The following is a 19,241-nucleotide window of genomic DNA, read 5'->3' on the forward strand; positions in this document are numbered from 1 at the left end:
GGTACTCAAGGATACACAGTGCCAGCACTTTCCCCCCAAATGTTAAAAGTGTGGCACTTATACTATAACAACATCATGGTGAGTACTGGCATCTTTTTTTCTGCACATGACTACACCAAGTCACCTGCTCTCTATATGTGTTAGTTCACAACAGAGACAGAGTACTCTCTAAGCCTAAATGACAGCATCACTCTGTGAAACTTCTCCAAGTACCCAAACACAATTGCCTTCTGCTGCTTCTGCATTTTGAAGAACAAGAAAACTCGTATGACATTACCAATCTTTTTTAAAAAAAATATATTCATATATATCCTACCTACTTTCCAAGAAACACAAGGCAGCAAACAATGCTGAACCATATTTCAAATAAACAGAATCCTCAAGTTAAAGCCAGTAATAAAACCAAATGATAAAACTGCAGACACATATAGGATAAAACTCAATGCCATACTAATACAGTGGTACCTCGGGTTACATTTGCTTCAGGTTACATATACTTCAGGTTACAGACTCTGCTAACCCAGAAATAGTACCTCGGGTTAAGAACTTTGCTTCAGGATGAGAAGAAAAATCGTGCTACAGCAGCGCGGTGGCAGCAGGAGGCCCCATTAGCTAAAGTGGCACTTCAAGTTCAGAACGGACCTCTGGAACAAATTAAGTACTTAACCCGAGGTACCACTGTAATACGATTGTTCCATTAGCATAAGCATTTCTGCTTGCAACAATCTCTCCTCTCCTCCAGAGGGTTCTCCCGACCCTCGGGAGTAGTTTTGAAAGAGTTGCAGGAAAGCTCCATTGGGCTAGTGGAAATCCTTGCACTGGCTTCCACTAGCACACCAAGCTAGTTGAATCCTGCCCACAGTGACAATTCCAACACACCAGGCAAATTAAAAAAATATATAAATGGATGCAGAAACAGGCCAACCATCAGTCCTTCACTAGCACTCTTAAAACCTTTCATCTCACTGAAGATAAGAAAGGAAGCTGGCCTCAACTAAGTTTTTTTGCTACAAAATGCAGGGGGAGAATTTACAATGAAAACCTACAAAGCCTTGTCTGCAGGTCTAGGATGTGGCTGCAGCTGCTGCAATAGCCAATGTTTGTTCAATGCTGTGCCAAAATTGTTTTTCAGCCTCATTTTTAGGTCATTTTAGCATTTCTTAATTGTTTTGATGGGTAAGGACCTTACTTTATCACTGTGAGATGGGCAAGGTTTGTTATGTGTCTGGATTTATTTCCATTAAACATTTTTTTCAGTGCTTTGCAGCCTTCCTGGCTACCTGCACTTTGTGGTTTGAAAAAGTCCCATGGGAGATGTTATCTCATGTTTCCTGTTGGCTTCAACTGAAATACGGGAAGCTGAGGAGGCTGCAGAGTACAGAGCACTGGAGAGATTGTTTGTCGTCTGAAAGAAAACATACTCACAAACACCCCTCAGCCACCTCAAAAGTAAATTAAGAGCACCCAAAACTCTGTACAGTGGCACCTCGGGTTACATACACTTCAGGTTACATACGCTTCAGGTTACAGACTCCGGTAACCCAGAAATAGTGCTTCAGGTTAAGAACTTTGCTTCAGGATGAGAACAGAAATCGTGCTCCGGCGGCACGGCAGCAACAGGAGGCCCCATTAGCTAAAGTGGTGCTTCAGGTTAAGAACAGTTTCAGGTTAAGAACGGACCTCCGGAACAAATTAAGTACTTAACCCGAGGTACCACTGTATAACACGCATGAGAATTTCACTAAACTTTTCCTTTCCTTTTTGATAGTTTTCAAACACAGTTTCTTTTCTCATTAATTAATGGAGAATAGGCTTTTAAAAATAGAAAAAAATGTTAAGTGAGGCATTAGTTTGTGTATTTTTACAGCTGTTACATCTGAGCTCTCATTTTCTTACCACCGAATGAGATTCACACGCAACAGGACTTGTGGCATAATGTGTGGCATATCTATTCTCACTTATTTATTTAAAATACTTCCAGACCACATATGAACTGCAGAGACATCAGGAAAATATACAAAGGTAAAAAAAAAAGGTAATAAATTCAATAGGCTACAATGTCATAAATAACATCATAAATGAAAATGACAGAGGCGGTATATTAATCAGCTTCAAAAATGTGAATTCTACAATGCTTGGGCAAATAATTGAGTTTTGGTATGTCATCAAAATAATTTCAACATTAGTGCTTGGGACGCGGGTGGTGCTGTGAGTTAAACCACAGAGCCTAGGACTTGCCGATCAGAAGGTCAGCGGTTCGAATCCCCATGACGGGGTGAGCTCCCATTGCTCGGTCCCTGTTCCTGCCAACCTAGCAGTTCGAAAGCACGTCAAAGTGCAAGTAGATAAATAGGTACCGCTCTGGCAGGAAGGTAAATGGCGTTTCCGTGCGCTGTTCTGGTTTCGCCAGAAGCGGCTTAGTAATGCTGGCCACATGACCCGGAAGCTGTCTGCGAACAAACGCCGGCTCCCTCGGCCAATAAAGCGAGATGAGCGCCGCAACCCCAGAGTCAGTCATGACTGGACCTAATGGTCAGGGGTCCCTTTACCTTTTCCTACCCCTATAGGAAGGCATTCCACAAATCAGGTACCAATGTATTCTTTTCCTCATTTCCCTTGAATAATTAAAAATTAAAGTAAAAATGCTCATAATGAGCTGCACGTATTGTTCACCAAGTTAACAGCCTTTTCTTGCATACGTTCTCAGAAGATGATTAAGGGATGGTTCAAAGACTTATAATGCAATCTGGCCTTGGGTAAGACCAAACTGGATACCACATACATGAATGCTTGCCAGATGTTCTGGGTTACATGAAGAAACAGCAAGGTAAAAGTGCATCTAAAAATGAACTGTACATATTGTAAATCAGATTACACTAAATTCTGGATTCTAAAAGCATATTCTACATGTCAAAATTCCCAATGATGTAGCCAAAAGAACTGGGGGCCCGTATAGCCTCTGCTTATTTGACAATGGACCAACAATGTTTATTGTTCTGAATGAAAATCCAGTGTCAGCTTTGGCCAGATTCACATGTCAACACGGAGTGTGTTGGTGCATGCTGCTGAAAAGTTCCTCTTCCACCGCTGGAGAGTAAGCTGGAGTCTGTCTTGTCATGAACCCAGGCATGTGGTTTGGTCCTCTCTAAACAAACCACAAGGGGTAACCAGAGTGTGTTCTTAGCTTATTACTTGTGGTTTGATTGAGGAAACAACCAGGAGCCCAGGTTCAGACGTCACAACAAGACAAACTGGCTGGTTTCCAGTGGTGTAGCAGGAGTAGTAGCACAGGAGGTTGTCTGTAGTAGTAGCACACTGCACATTCACATTAAACCACAGTTTGATTTTTAGCTATGGTTTAATGTGATGCACCAACCAGTTCTTTGACTCAGATCTTATTTACTAGCATACAAAGATTAGGAGCCATGTAAACAGAGAATTCAGAACAGATTATGAAATTGCCCCATTTCCTGATATGTATTTCATAGCTGACTGCAGCTGAATGCTTTACATATTCAGTTTTAACTTTTAACATGTGGTTTCTGGATGTCAAAGCTCTCTTCAGCGTAAACGGAGTGTGTGTAAATCTGCTATCATTAAGAACAATGTATTTGTTCTTTCCATTTCCATTCTTAGCCATTATTTTCACAAGTTGGAATATAGTGGCTACTGTTTTTTTGGTGAATAACTGCATTGGCAGTCTACCACTGGTTTACTGCTGGATGTACACCTATTGATGGCCAGTTTATACTTGACTAGCAATAGTTTGAGAAATTTCAATCACTGCTAGAAAATGAAGCAGCATTTCTCCCCACAAAAGTGGTCGGTTTAATCCAAATGTTGTTTGTGTCATTATCTGTGTTGTCACCTATGCCTGTAACAAAGGTTGCATAACTAGAATATGAATCTGGTATACTCATTGGACTGGGTTTTTTAAAAAATAGTACAATGAGACATCATAAGCCTGCCGTCACATTGTTATAGATGTATTACCTTCCAACAGATCCATGTGCAACATGAATCTAGCTCCTGCCACCTCAGTTCTTTCCTCAGCCGTTCATTTATACTTGTATTACACATATCCTTATAGAGTAGCTTATCTTTCACAGTGGCTTATAAGTTCCTTATTCAGCAAGGCACTTCCATGTCGACCCGATTATCCGTTATTAGTCTCTATCTCCTTTGAAATGTCTGAAATATAAATATGAGTACTATACGATAGTACTGCAAGATTTATATACTTTAATGATAAATATTAATTTTGATGCTAATTACATGACCACCTTTCATGTCTTACAAATATGAACATCAGTGAAAAACTTATATTTGCCTCTGAAGGTTGCTGTTTTTTATTGCCTCTGGTTATAAGTACAGTACGTAATGAAGAAGTGAAATTTACTGCAAAACTAAAGAGATTTGCATACCCTGCCTATCATAAAAAATGGTCCAGAGGAAACTTCCCATTATTTACTCGAGGAGACAATTTATTACAAATCTTTTTATATGTGTGAGAAGAAAACAACCATTAAAGTTGCAGTCCTAAACACCAGGCCGTCCCCAATGTGGTACCCTCCAGGTATTTTGAAATACTACTCTATGGGCCCCTGGGGGACACAAGGTTGATGAAGGCTGCAAGACACATTTTCTTGAGAATGAGTAGACATTACAGGATGACACTGTTAATAGGAGGAATTAGGTGCCATGTAAAACAGAAATCACAATGCAGCCTATGGGAAATAGCATTGATCATTAAAGCACTAGCAGTTCTCTCCAGCTTCTCTGATCCTGAACTTCAAAGTCCTGCACAAGAACATTTTATATCGTCCAGAGACCAAGGCCCTCTAAGAACCCCCAAAATGTGCCCCCTTTTTAAAGAAAAAAACTTTTTAAAATAAGAATAATTATTATTGTGTGGACTGATCCCATTGGTTTTCCACTGTGATGCCATTTTTATTTATTTTTTTGCTGCCCCCTCCCCTCAGGTCCCCCCAAATTTCCCATTAGTATTAGTATTATTTAATTATTTATCAAATTTGTATACCACCCTATACCTGCATGTTTCAGTAGAAGTATTTCCATTTTATTTATTTTTTAAAAAAATTACTTATCACACCTGCAGGTCTCCTGCTGTGATTAAGTAACACCAAAAGCTTTTTGTGACTCCTAAGTTGGTTTGTTTGTTTTAAAAAATTAAATGGAAATTCTGGGAAATGATTAAAAAAACTGCAGAAGAACTAATAGGGAAATCTTTTGGAAGGCAGTTTTGAGAACTGCAGCTCTCAACATGTTCATTTTTTCATTTCATCCCAATGTTCAGCCCACATTGACTTAAAGGCTAATCACCCATACCCCTTCTGTGAGTGTAATTTTACTTAAACGGAATGATCTTTCATTGACAGCTAAAGCGTTTTAGAACTGATGGGTTTTTTCTCATTTTAACTAAGAACTTATCATAAGAAGCACAGAACTTGTTGGATTAGTTCAAACAAAAAATATTAATTAATAAACACATAACAGAGCACTCAGATGACCACTGACTTGAATTGCTCCCCCTGTGTGAGTTTTATATTTGATGTAGGGAGGCAAAAAGAAAGGTCATACATAAATCAGTCCTAAGCCACAATCACCATCAAGTTAAAAACATAGCCAAATGCTCTTAACCAGCTATGTGTCATCTCAAGTTCCTAAGAGAAAGAAATTCTAGAAACAGTTCTAGAAACATACAAAGATCATATAGCTGGAATGAACAAACACACCAGAAATTTAAGCCACAATCATTTGCTAGTCTGTTTGTGCTTTGAAGGTCATGTTGCAAGAAAAGAGACCAAGGTTCTTAACCGTGTAGCAAAAATTCCAAAATCACAATCAGCAGGCACATAAAAGAGATGGCCTACATTTTCCAGACCATAGTTCCACCCATGTTCCTACTAGGTTCTGGTCTAATTATATTTTCAACCACAGGCATGAATATGCTTAGCCAGATGTCTCTAAGCAGCTGGTAATCAACAAAGTTTAAGTTTTTCTCTACTCTCCTTAACTGATCTGAAATCAAACCACTTATGTAGAGTCAGAATAAAACAGATCTTTGTCTCAGACCACATTATATTAGCATGATGTCTTATTCTATCCAACAAATGCAATCCCCAACAGCCAAATATACGTATGAGTCACTGAAAAGATTCAACATTGTTTAAAATTTGGCAAGGTCTGGAAAAGGCATCTTGGGTCTTCTTGACCACATTGGCCTTATGTCAAGAGCATCTCCCCAATGCAAGCAGAGACCACACAAAGAAATAGGAGATAATATAAGAGGCTTTGCTTCCTATTGAGAAACCCTTGAACTTATGGCAGTAAGCACCACTAATGCAAGGAAGGGGTCTTAGATAGATCAATAATGCAATATAAGGCAGCTCCGTAAGAATTTTCAAACATTAAGGGTCGAGGGTGAGTGAATCACGTGGCCTACAAGTTACATTTTCTCAGTCAAGCAAGGTAAATTAAAGAATATCCAAAGCAAATCTATTTAAGAGTAACTTACACTAGTCAAGCTGAAAGTTTCAGCAGCCACACTGTAATACACTTTTTGAATTATGTAGCCTTAACTTAATTTTACATCAAAATGTTTCTGCAACAGCTATGATGGAATAAAGCAGACACCTGGTAGAAAACAGAACATTGTTGTTGTTTTTTACCACATTTTAGCAGCTCCTATTTCTCTTATTTGGGAGTTTATTGAGGAGACCTCCCACAGCCTCTCTCTTTTTCTCTTTTACTTTTACTCTCATGTGGTTCCAGTTCTTTGTTGTTAAAATAAAGCAGATTTCTATGGGAAATTTACCAGTAGGGTCATCAGCCTATAAGCTACTAATCCCTGTGAAACCTTCTCCAATCGATTTTTGAAGCTCAATGCCTGCTTGTAGATTCCCTTGTTCTACAACATATATGGTATGTTTTGATGGAGAAACTTGTGGTCTCTGGATGCAAGTTTTCCCAAAACATAGTAGCCTTGAAAGTAACACCGTATGTCACCAAGCAGCTGTAGCATCAATACTTTCCTACGCACATAAACTAGCTGACACTGCAAATAAATAAATAAATGTTGTACTTCAAGGGTAGACTTTAGGGCAGTGTGGTAATTCCAGCTCAATAATATTTAAATATCCAACTCATTTAGAGGCATGAAGACACTTGTGTGGACACCCAAGTGCAGTTCCTGGCTTTTTCTCCATTAGTAGCTCCTGTTTAGGGATGGTAATGTAATCTATTTCAGGAAGATTCTGCCCCAGATTTTACTTCATACTTCCAGAATGGGTTCCAATTTGGAACATGGCAGGGAAGAATCGAGTTGTGTTCCAGAGGAAAGCTGATGAATTATTACTTTTTTATGCGCAATAGTTATTGCACAGCTACCAAATGAAGTGAACAAAATAATGAATACAGCAACTAAGTAATAAATAAGACCAACCATGCTCAGTGGGGCTTATTCCCAAGTAAGTGTATTTAGATTACAGCTTTAATAACATTTTGTGTTTCCTTGATACTGTCAAGCTAAATGTGAAAACACCAATTGGCTGACCTGTCATCCCTTTTTGACATTCCACAACATGTTACTCCCACTGCTGTCTCTCTTAGAACAGGGAAAGCTGTTTTCTGTAGTTATTCAAGAATGCAAGCCATTGTCCAGATAAAACTAAAGTCTCCCCCCCCCCAATAAGGAGTAAAATAAGCTTCAAAATCCCTTAATTGAATCGTAAGGTGAAACTTGCCTATAAATGGTTTTCAAAGAGTTTAGAACTGTGTGATCTTTTATTGTGATATTGAACACTCTAGGGGCACATGTCAATCTACAGCTTTTCAAAGTCATGTTAAAGAAGCATCTTCAGATACTGTGGCATGCTTTCAAAATAATGGAAATGTCAACCACTCACATAATGTTCGTATTATCCCTAATTAATATAAATTGCATCTAATTTCACCTCTACTTAAATATATTGCTGCCCAAAATAAGGACCCTAATTTTTATGAGTAATTACTATTACTGATGCATCAACACAATTATTTAAATTCAACATATGCAGAGGCAGAACCCAGCATTTACAGTTTTTTTTGTTCTCTCCTTGCTCGATCCCTAATTTTTGTGGCTTGGAGTTCTTCCAGATTCTGTCTCTGACTTTGTGGGCTGTTGTTTTTGTTTTCATTTTAAAAAAATGTGAAATCTCCTATCTTGTTTCACTTGCAGTTCCTGATTGACAAACAGGCAGGGATTTGAAAACAAGCAGTTACCTCCATGTAATCTGTACAGATAATGTGCATGAATGTATTTCAAGCGTACACTAAGGAAGGCTTAGTATTTTGCAGTTATCAAAACAGAGGGAAGAGACTATAGCTCAGTGCCAACAGCATATGTTTTACATGCAGAAGCTTCCAGGTTCAATCTCTGGCATCTCCATTAAAAGGATCAAGTAGATGATGCGAAAGACCTCTTTGCTGCTCTCCTGGAGAGCTGCCACCAGTAAAGTCTGACCAATTTTGTGGGTGTATACAACTCTCTCCGCTGGGCTGCAAGAGTTAATTCAGAACATTTCACTTCTATTTTAGATTAAATGCAGCTTGTTATGTCACTCAAACTTGGACTAACTGTGGTTTATCTTCGTTTTGCTTAGCTGAGCCAAGCCAACTTCAAACCATAGTTTACGAAGCTGTCTTTTTTCAATTAACCATAATTAAGATTAACCACAATTTATAGTTCAGAAAAACACTAAACTGCAGTTAGATCACAAATGAAGTGAAAGCTTTACATCTTCTCACAGTCATGCTGAAGGAGAGGGGAAGAGAGAGTACATGAGCCTGAGGCTGACATAGACTTCTTCTTGTAGTGCTAAATCAGGCTTTGGAATTACATCCGAATGCAGCCACAACTCTGGGCTAGATGGAGAAATATTTTAACCAAGTATGACGTGGCTTTCTATGCACCTGTGATTGCCATCACACACAAAACTTTCTTTTCCTGTTAGCAATGTACCATCGGTGGAAGACAGCCTTATTGATTACTAGCAGTCCCAACAACTGATTCTGAAATTTGGTGCCGCTTTTCTCAGATAATGCTAATTTGTACTGCCATCAGTTCAAGTAACAGTCTAAACTGATAGCTGAAAGTGCCTTGATAATTTTTAATTTCCATCCATGGGGATTGTATCTGAGAAATAAATTAAGTTCCAGCCCAGCTGTGGAATAGCCACCTTGTACAACCAAGCTACACAATAAATGTGCCTGATGAAAATTTGCCTCCAACTGTACAGTATCTGGTGCAATTGTGTATTGCACTTTACATTCAGAAGGCTTTTCCCATGCAAAAACAACAGGAAGAAAACACCTAACACATGTTGCAGATTGCATCACACACCTGCCTGGCATGTAAGCTGCAGGCATTTCTGAAAATGGAAGCAAATTTGTTACTTGTACACATTTATTCACTGTGTTATTTGATAGAGCGTGCACATGTATACAATATGTCCCTAAATAGGTATATCCCACCCACACAGTCCACCAGAAGAAGAAGAAGAAGAGTTTGGATTTGATATCCCGCCTTTCACTCCCTTTAAGGAGTCTCAAAGCGGCTAACATTCTCCTTTCCCTTCCTCCCCCACAACAAACACTCTGTGAGGTGAGTGGGGCTGAGAGACTTCAAGGAAGTGTGACTGGCCCAAGGTCACCCAGCAGCTGCATGTGGAGGAGCGGAGACGCGGAGACGCGAACCCGGTTCCCCAGATTCGGAGTCTACCGCTCTTAACCACTACACCACACTGGCTCTCACCAACCACAAAAGGGGTGCAGGGATCAAATGGGTGGGCCAAATAAGTCTAAGAATATATGTGCACACTTATGTAGCAAGTTCTAGACATAATGGGTGTGTGTGACTTAGAAATTTGTTTCCATATCCTGTTATGTACAGAATAATGCAGAATCCAATACTGAATTACATAGGTTTCATACAGTTATCTCTCCTAGCAGAATATGGAACACTATTTTGCATGATGTACTCATATTTTTAACACAGACTATAACGCTTCCCCTGGTACAGCCTATTATTAGCAGCTTTTTAGTGTTCTCTCCCCCCCCCCCGCCAACCGGGTATAATGTAAGGCAAATTATGTAAAACACACCTAACCAGTTATTCTGCAAGCTGCCACTTGCTTGCTACAAACAATCAGTTTCTACAGAGTGGAAGAAAAAAACCTGCCAATAGATTGGAACTTCACATCTTAAAATTCCTGTCGAAATCAGGTGCATTTTAAGCATCAGATTTGATTATTTAATCAGGCAACTTGCATTTTGCCCTGGCTAATTTAGAAAGCTTATAATATTTTACTCATAAAATAATTGTGCACCTGTTGTGATGGAAACCTATTTAAACAAATCTTAATAGGCATTACAATTTGTTCTAAACATAAGCAAGCTAGCTGATCACTTAGTTCAATCTATAATGCAACATTTTAAAGCAGATGGCAGATTGCTCTATACCTCTGCAAGAATTGTTATGCACATTATTATGAGGATAAATCAAAAACCGCTGAAGCCATATAGTAAATCATATTAGAAGGTTATCCATCATTGCCTCTCCATGTCCAACAGGCCTTTCCATTGCCCTATAGGCAAACACAAATTAGTGTAATGGATCCCAGCACCACAAGATTCCCTATGCTTACTATACCAAGATAGCAAGCTTCCCTAATATAAATGTGACAGACTGGATAAGAACCTGAATATTCAGAGTAAATTTACATCTTAGGTTCATCAGGCAAAGACATCAGCCTTTGCATACAAGATTTGCTACAGCAGCCATATAACGTGTAGCATGCACTGCCATATGGATCATTGATGGGAAGTGGAGTTTTCTACCTGACCTACTCACACTGGTGGGCAAACTCTCCCTACCAACAAGAACAATCATGTGAGTCGCCATGATACCTGTCACAGAGCTGCATGGAGAATCCATCACACGGCAAGCCATTTTCAAGCTCCTCCATCCAATAAGATTTAATATGTAGATCATAACTTGGTACATAAAAAATTGACCTGATTTTCTCAGAATACTGTACACATATTCAGCATTAATAGGTAGCATAAAGCAATGCTTTTAAAAACAACTATATATGCAATCATGTTTTATATTTGCTTCTTTTGAGAACCTCGTTCATAAAATGCCAACTCTGGTGGAACCTGTACTGGGCTGAGGTCATATATCTGTGAAGTAGTTTACTTCATGCATTTTATAAATGTTTATGCTCTGAAACATCTTCATAACAAGAACTGACCTGCAAACTAAGGAAAGGTTCTGCTCCTTATCACTCATTTTACTATCCATTTCATATCTGAATCAGTGAATGAACAAAGTTTGTGAATTTGACTTTAATAATTTTGTATTTTAGATTGCTGTGAACTGCCTTGAATTTTTTTAATAGATTTTTGCATCAAACTGTTTTTAATTAATTACATAATTACATAAATATAATAATGTTTTCTGTTGGGTGTATTATTATTATTATTATGTTTGATTTGAATAATTATGTTTTGTCTCCTAAGATTTGTTGTTTCTGGCCAAGTCATTTACTTATCCGTGCATATTCATACAAATATTTTTAAATAACTATTTTATCTAATGTATGCATTTCTAAAGTATGCATTTCATTCTAAAGTATTTTTTAACATAGTTTGGTACATTTCTTGAGCCAAGAACTGTATCACAAAATGTGGAGGTGTGAAATCTGAAGAATCAGTGCATTAGTGCAGGAGGTAAAAATTAGATCAGTTTGCTTGGAAATGTGGCCAAATTTCCTCCCATCCGACCTGAGTTGCCACAATGTTCATCAAAGAAAATGAAGGATATAAAGCAATGGAGACCTACTTGCGAAACAAATATGATACTGTAGGACACAATCCAAATCCCTGATCTGTCATGAGACTTGGATGGGATAATAAAAGAGGTTTCTTCAGTTTCTTTGAACTAGGTATGTTCAAAGTGGGTGGCTGCAGACCAGATCCAGAAGCTCTTGGAAGAACCTGATTTTCTAGCTCCATTTCCATTGGGATTCAGGCCTGGTGTTGGCACCAAAACTGCTTTGGTCACTTTGTATAACGACCCCGTTGGGAGAGAGACCGAGGAAATGTGTCCCTGTTAATTCTCCACGACCTCTCAGTGGCTTTCATTACCAACCATGGTAGTCTTCTGGAGTGGCTGTCTGAGTTGCAGGTTGGTCAGACCACTTTGTGGTGGTTCTGGTCTTTCTTGGATGGTTGTTCCCAGAGGGTGATCCTTGGGGAGTGCTCTTCACCCATATGGAGCCTTCAATGTGGAGTTCCTCAGGGTTCAATTTTATCCTCTGTGCTATTTAACATCTACATGAAACCACTGAGTGGGATCATCTGGAGTTTTGGAGTATATTGTCAGCAATATGCTGATGACACACAGATCTACTTCATCTTTACATCTGCCAGTGAGGCAGTGGATGTGCTGAACCATTGTATTGCTTTAGTAATGGACTAGATGAGAGCCAACAAACTCAAGCTCAATCTAGAGAAGATTGAGGCACTGTTAGTGGATTCCCTAGACCAGATGGATGAGAGGTCACCTGCTTTTGATGGGATTACACTCCCGCTGAGGGAGCTCATCAACGTTTCTCTCCGGATATTCACTGTTTGAAATATGGCAACCCTAGTTTTATGTAGGGCTGCCTCTGGAGACAGTTTGGAAACTGCAAAATTCAGCAGCCAGGTTGTTCAGTGAGGCAAGACTGTTTGAGCATACTGCACTGATCCTGGCCCAACGGCACTGACTGCCAATTAGTTTTCAGGCCCATTTCAAAGTGGTGGTTTTGACCTATCAAGCCTTAAATAAATAGCTAAAAAAAATATTAAATAGCTTTAAAACATTAAATAGCTCAGGACCGCAATACCTCAAGGACTGCCTCTCCCCATTTGAACCATTCCAGACCCTGTGATTATTATGTAAGGTCCTTCAAGAAATACATTGAAGAACAAAAAAACAACTGCTAGCAGTGCTTGATTTATAACATAGAACACAACTACTTTATAATATGATCATGGGACATCTAGAAACTCTAAAACAATGCAGCTGCATGAGTCATTCCCAAAATATAATATTGATCATCCTTGAATCTTCCCACACTTGCCATCCTCTCCTGCCACACCAGTGTGCCACACTGCACCCTTTGAGAACCATTGCCTTAGCACATCAAGCCATTTTGAAATCTCTCTGCTGTTTCTGTGGTCTCAGACATAGAATTTCTCTAGTTTTGCCACCTGAATTTTAAAAAAAGAAATAAAGAAAGAAATCTGGAGCATAACAGCATTGAATAATTTCTTTTAAAAAACCAATGCCTCATAATTTACCAATATTATGAAAATCAGTTTCCGGACATGTCTTTTTACTATATTGTTCAGGACAAAGACTGAACAATGAGACATAGAGTGGTTCACATGTAAATGTATGTTCTTCTTCAGCTTCTTTTGTTTGCAATCCATTTCGTACTTATTGTTTTTATGGCCTGTTGGGCCTGGCTAACTCTGTTACTATGAATGAACTTCAGAATGAGGTACGTCTCATGCTATGACTGGAATTTGTAGCTACAATTCAAGATACTGACAACTGTTCTGCTAAAGGTGCGTTCTGCAAAGCTGTTTGTTACTTGAAGTAATTTACTTGTTTGGCCTGAGCAAGCTTGCTCATTACTGTCAGCTCAATGAGCTAGAATTTAGAGTTGTCTTGGGGTGAGGGGATCTGAACACCACAGTTTCTGAAGAGGGTTATATAAAATTCTAAAATTAGAGACCTACGAAATATTTATTTATTTTTATCTAATCCTGGGATAACTTTATGAGTGAAAATATATGGTTTATCTGTTTGCATGCAAGATAGTCACTGTCATGGCACAATTACAGGAGGGGCACAAGACATGCTACCTCATGCCATGGACTGGCTGGGTGCAGAGGAGTGCTGGGGGGCACCAGCTGGAGAACCGCCAGCTGAACCCCCAGGGGAAGAAGGCTCAATAGCAAGGGGATTGGTGGTGGGATAACGATAGGTGGTCAGAGGGAGAAGACTGGGGGGGGGGGAGCTGGAGGAGCAACAGGGTTTAGTGAGCAAGAAGAGTCTGTGCCAGAGTATAGTTCAGACTCTGAGGCTGAAACATAGGCTGCAGAGGAAGGGGGTCAAGAGGCTTCTGAAGAATTCAGGGAGTCTTCGCCTCCTGCTGCTACCAGCTCTCCCCCCCCCCCAGTCTCTGAGAACATGCAGAAAAAATGAAAAGAGCAGAACACAGATCAGCTGTGTGCAGACTGGGGGGGGGGACACGTGAGGAGCCTTAGAGAGGGGTGGGAAGACAGGGACCTTCAGTCCTCACAACTTTGTCATCGGGGCAAGACCTACCAGGAAGGATTGCTGAGACCACTAGGCCTGAACTGTATTTAGGTTTACTTGAATAAGGATTTAATTTCACTGACATTGGTGACTTAGTGCTGACTTGTTTCTGCTCCAACCCTGACACCTCTTTTTTGGGGGGGGGTATGCATTCGAGACACTTCACACAAACAGTAGTCTCATGAGAAACAGAAATCTTAGTGGCCGGCCATGAGTAAAAAGTTTCATTGCATGTTTAATACATGATCCACCCAGAGTTAAGCACTTTTACTGATTTCAAGGCGGGGGAGGGGGGAGTTATGCACTTAAATATGCTTAGTTGTAGAAATATTGGAGTCTCATTTTTTTTTCTTCCTATATACAATAAACAGCCAATAAACAATATATTTAAAACATACTTACACTGCATATCAGTACTATGGAAAATTAAGCATTTTATTCTATGTGGTCACTTTAATAAATTCATTACTAAAAATAATTTTATGCCCTGTAGTATATTACTAATCAGGACCTGCTACTGGGTTTAAGGGTTTCTCCCCTCTGTTTCGTATTTACATTGATTTCTCTAATTGGAACCAACTGATCTTTTTCCTGTATATTGATTTTTTAAACCCTAGCAGTTAACAATGATTCTAATATATTGTAACACTTTAGACCTTAATCATAGAGTGAGGGGGGCTTTGCTTGTAGCTTTTGTTTGAGTTTTAATTAAGAAGACCTTGTGTCTCCAACCCTGAGCTGTGTTTTTAATTGCTCATATGTATATCATGTAGACTTCAAAAGAAGGAAAAGACGTTTATAACAGAGAGCACAAAGGGGAGCTTTGAAATGTCTACAACCGTACAAAGTGGCATAATTAAAAACCTATGGGTGCTCCTGTGATATATAAGCCATATATATTTATAAAGTAGGCTGCGGTATACACTTGTGACTTGCCAAAAGGGATTTTGGCACTATTAGAGAAATAATCTCAATGCATCTCAAATAAACTGTAAAGAAAACTAATACGGTAATCTTTTCAGCCTTCTATTGCTCACAGAGTTCCTGTGTATTCTTGTTATCATGCTTGCTGAACCTCTGACAGCTAACCTACATTTTTCTCTTTCTGAATTCCTAATACAACTGTAATACCAATTATCCCACTTTATGCCTTCCTCTGAAAGCAAGAGGCAGCACTTCTAGCAGCAACGTAGTAGCACAACCTTCACAGAATGGATACCAATCCTACTCCTATCACAATTACAACATATACTCCATCTTTCCTCACAATTCTCTTCTCTGAAGAGAGTAACAGCTATTTCTATCACAAGCTATCAGCATGAAACTTGATACAGATAAAGGAATATGCACAGTGTATTTTATAGTGGAAATCTCTTATGCAGCAGGTCAACGCTTATCCAGCTCTTAAAATCTTGAAACTAGCACAGGCCTCTCTGTTTGCTAATTATTCTTGGGACACCGGAATTACAAACAAAAGCTTTGAACTCACTTTAATTTATCAAAGAAGAAGATCTTTGCACGGGGAATTAAAGAATTATGCGCAAGTCAAAGAGTCATACAATGCAAATGCTTTTCTGTAGTGGGTAAAGCTATGCACATCCGTCAATGTCTATCCAAAAATAGAGCATACTGTACAAAGAAAGACTGCATGTGACATTTAAGCCACAATGTGTGTAAATATAGATTATGTTCCAGTAGTACACTCCTCTAGAAATGGAAACCAGAACACTTCACCCACTAGATTGTGACCCAGAAGCCTTCTATCTACAAGGCTGCTAGAACCATCATGACTCTTGGAGATAGCATAACTAACTGCTTATGTTGTGTATGGACTGGCCTCCTTTATTTGATCTTCAAAGACCCTGTATTTTGAGAGAAACCACTGGAGGCTATTTCAGTGGAACAATAGTGCGATGCTTTGAGGACTCTGCTAAGTAAGAGATTTATGTTGACATGTGAAACAAAACTAAAAACAGGCTATTTTTGGTAATAAGGGGCACCATGCTTTCTGATAGTTAACTGGGAAAGTTGGAAAATGGGGGTGGGGCTTTAAATCACTGTCATTGTATACCTCGATATTTTATTTACATAAGGTATACACACAGGAAGGAAGGAAGGAAGGAAGGAAGGAAGGAAGGAAGGAAGGAAGGAAGGAAGGAAGGAAGGAAGATTTTGCATGTAAAATTACTGCTGGAGATATTTCTAAATAAGTCATTTTCCATTCACTAATATTGGATGGGAGCAATTTGGGAGCACTAGCCCAATGAAATTTTGATCTTTTAACCTTTGAAGGGCTGATCTCTATATGGTCTTATATACCAAAACCTTGAACTTAGCACAGTCGCAGATTGGCAGCCAGAGCAAATCCTGTAAACACGGAGTTATATGTCATGCCATTTGCCCCCACAAACAACCTATCACAAGTCATCAGCATGAAACTTGATACAGATCAAGGACAGTGTGGGTGCATATTGAGTACTCTGTTAAACACAATCAGGTCCAGGGTGGGCTTTTTTTCCAGAAGTGGCTACATTACTATACCTTCAAGGTTGCATGCACCACCTCTTCATGCAAATATGAACTCAACCAGTTATCCTCCTGCCCCACCTAGATTTAATCTGCCATAAGGGCAAGGAGCCAAGAAGTAGCATCAGTGGGTGCATACTCACAACCATCTTGTTAACCTCTTTAGGCTGCAAAAACTGAAACTGATCCCACAAAACAAGGCTTGATGGAGCATTAGAAACCTCACTGAACCCTCTGAGATGTCTCAGGCTCCATCCACTAATATAAGTGACACAAGTGCTTTTGGTCTAGAAAAAGAGGTGCCGGAGCTCACCATGAACATGTCCCTTGTTCTCTTATAATGGCATTGGCGCTCACCTGAGAGGTGCTGGAACTGAGTTCTGGTGAGTTCCAGCTGAAAAAAATCCTGGGTGACACCAGTCTATGGACCACCCCTAAGAAGTTCTGTTGAGCTGACATGATGGCAGTAGATGTTGGGATTCTTTGCTACATTCATCACCACGCAGCAGGCATGGTTATGTGCTATAACATGTGCTTGGTTGTCTTCCCAATAAGGCTTTTGCCACTTTAGCCATCATCCAGCCTGCTTCATAGCACATACCTCCCCAGTATACCAGGAGGATGAATATGCTCCACAGTCTTGTAGATGATGCTCGGAGTGATCATATCTATGGCCCTCTGCATCTTGCTGTGCTACAGAGAGACAGGGCCTCATAAGGATCACCAGCTCTGTCCACTGGAAAGTAACCCAGAGTGTTCAGGAATTGTTGCTTATGTCCAAAAGATGATAAACATTGCACTCAAATAAATAAGCCAGCAAGCAGCTTCAACTAATTTCACTAGGATGCATGCAGAAAAGCATTGTGGTGAACTGCCTGCAAGTACTACATGCAAAATAAAATTAATTGTGTCCAGGGAGTAGAGAAGCAATTTTCATCCAATGTTTGTCTTATCAACTCTGTTATAAACAGATATAGAATCTAATTTTAAATAAGATCAAGGCAATTAAACATCTACCTTAAGGCCAAAAAATGCACCTTCCACTATATGTCTTGTACTAGGACTAATATTTTCACATCTCTTTGTTTTGGTAAACAAGGTTGGCATAGCAAACACACAGGCACAGAAGAGCTTGGCTGCCTTTTTCCTTTTTTCCTGGCATCCTTCCCCATAACTGATATTGCAGGCCACTTTTTCAAAGGGAGAGTATGTGCTTCATTTATCCTTAAGAACAACGCCTTCTGTCTGATAAAGCAGAGAACTCCCCAGTAACAGTCAGTGCAAAGAGCAGCTCTTCCTCACAAAACCACACCTTTGTTTCTTGCTATTGAGATTCTCTACCCACCCCCTCCACAATCACCTAACTTGTTTCCGTCTTACAATGTTGCTTCACAGCTCCACTGTGAACAATCAGTGATTCTGGGAAGGAGGAAAGAATAACTACACAACACAAACACAATTAAGTAGTAAAACCTGACAAATCCCTACATTTTCAAACAAAACACTAAGCAATGTTTTCTTAATTAAATGCTGTTCAGAATCACTAACAGACTGTCCTGGAGTACATGTATTCTACAGCATGGCCATTCCTGGACAGTTAGCCTTGCCACAGCACCCATGGCTTGGTAATCTCAATACTCATTTACTATAATATGTATGCTCTAGGTGGGGCTGTCCTTAATCTTGATCCAGAAGATCCAGATTACAATTCTGGTGCATGCTAAAAACTTAATTGCTCTCCAAGACCTTTCCAATCTATTGATGCTAGTCTCTGTTAGAAATTTAAGTATTATTTTGCTGCTTCACTGGACTTGTATTTAATTGTGTTTCTATATGAATTTTATTGTACTGCTGAACACCACCTTAAAATGTCCACATAACAGATGGTGTATAAATATCTTAATAACTAAAACATACATACACTGATTGAGAGCGGTAGCCCAAGGAAACAACTAGGAAGCATGGTTCCATGTTTGTGGTTGCGAACTATAGTATACAAAAGGGAACATTGGAGAGCTTTATCCTAGGATACAAGGAACTTTTTCTCAGGAAATTCCTTGCCTCCATGTTCACTATAGGAGGCGGCCACCTGTGTATATTATACATCATAGGACACTCCTATGCAATGTGTACCAACCAGAAAGCCAATGCAGGCGTAAGAACATAACTCAACTTTGCAGAGTTCAATGAATCTGAGACAGACCTGATCCAAAAAATGAAACCTGCCTGAACACAAAATCCATAGTTCCAGAGCAGCCTCCTCACTAAAAAGCTATTT

General features: G+C 39.5%; 1 protein-coding gene across 14 annotated transcripts in view; it reads right to left on the reverse strand.

The window, feature by feature from the left end:
* The window catches only part of SOX6 (SRY-box transcription factor 6), a 449,606-nt gene that overhangs the window by 165,468 nt on the left and 264,897 nt on the right, over nt 1-19,241 (reverse strand). The gene's annotated exons all lie outside the window — the stretch shown is intronic.

Source organism: Podarcis bocagei (genome assembly GCF_964188305.1).
Source record: "Podarcis bocagei genome assembly, chromosome: 1".
NCBI lineage: Eukaryota > Metazoa > Chordata > Lepidosauria > Squamata > Lacertidae > Podarcis > Podarcis bocagei.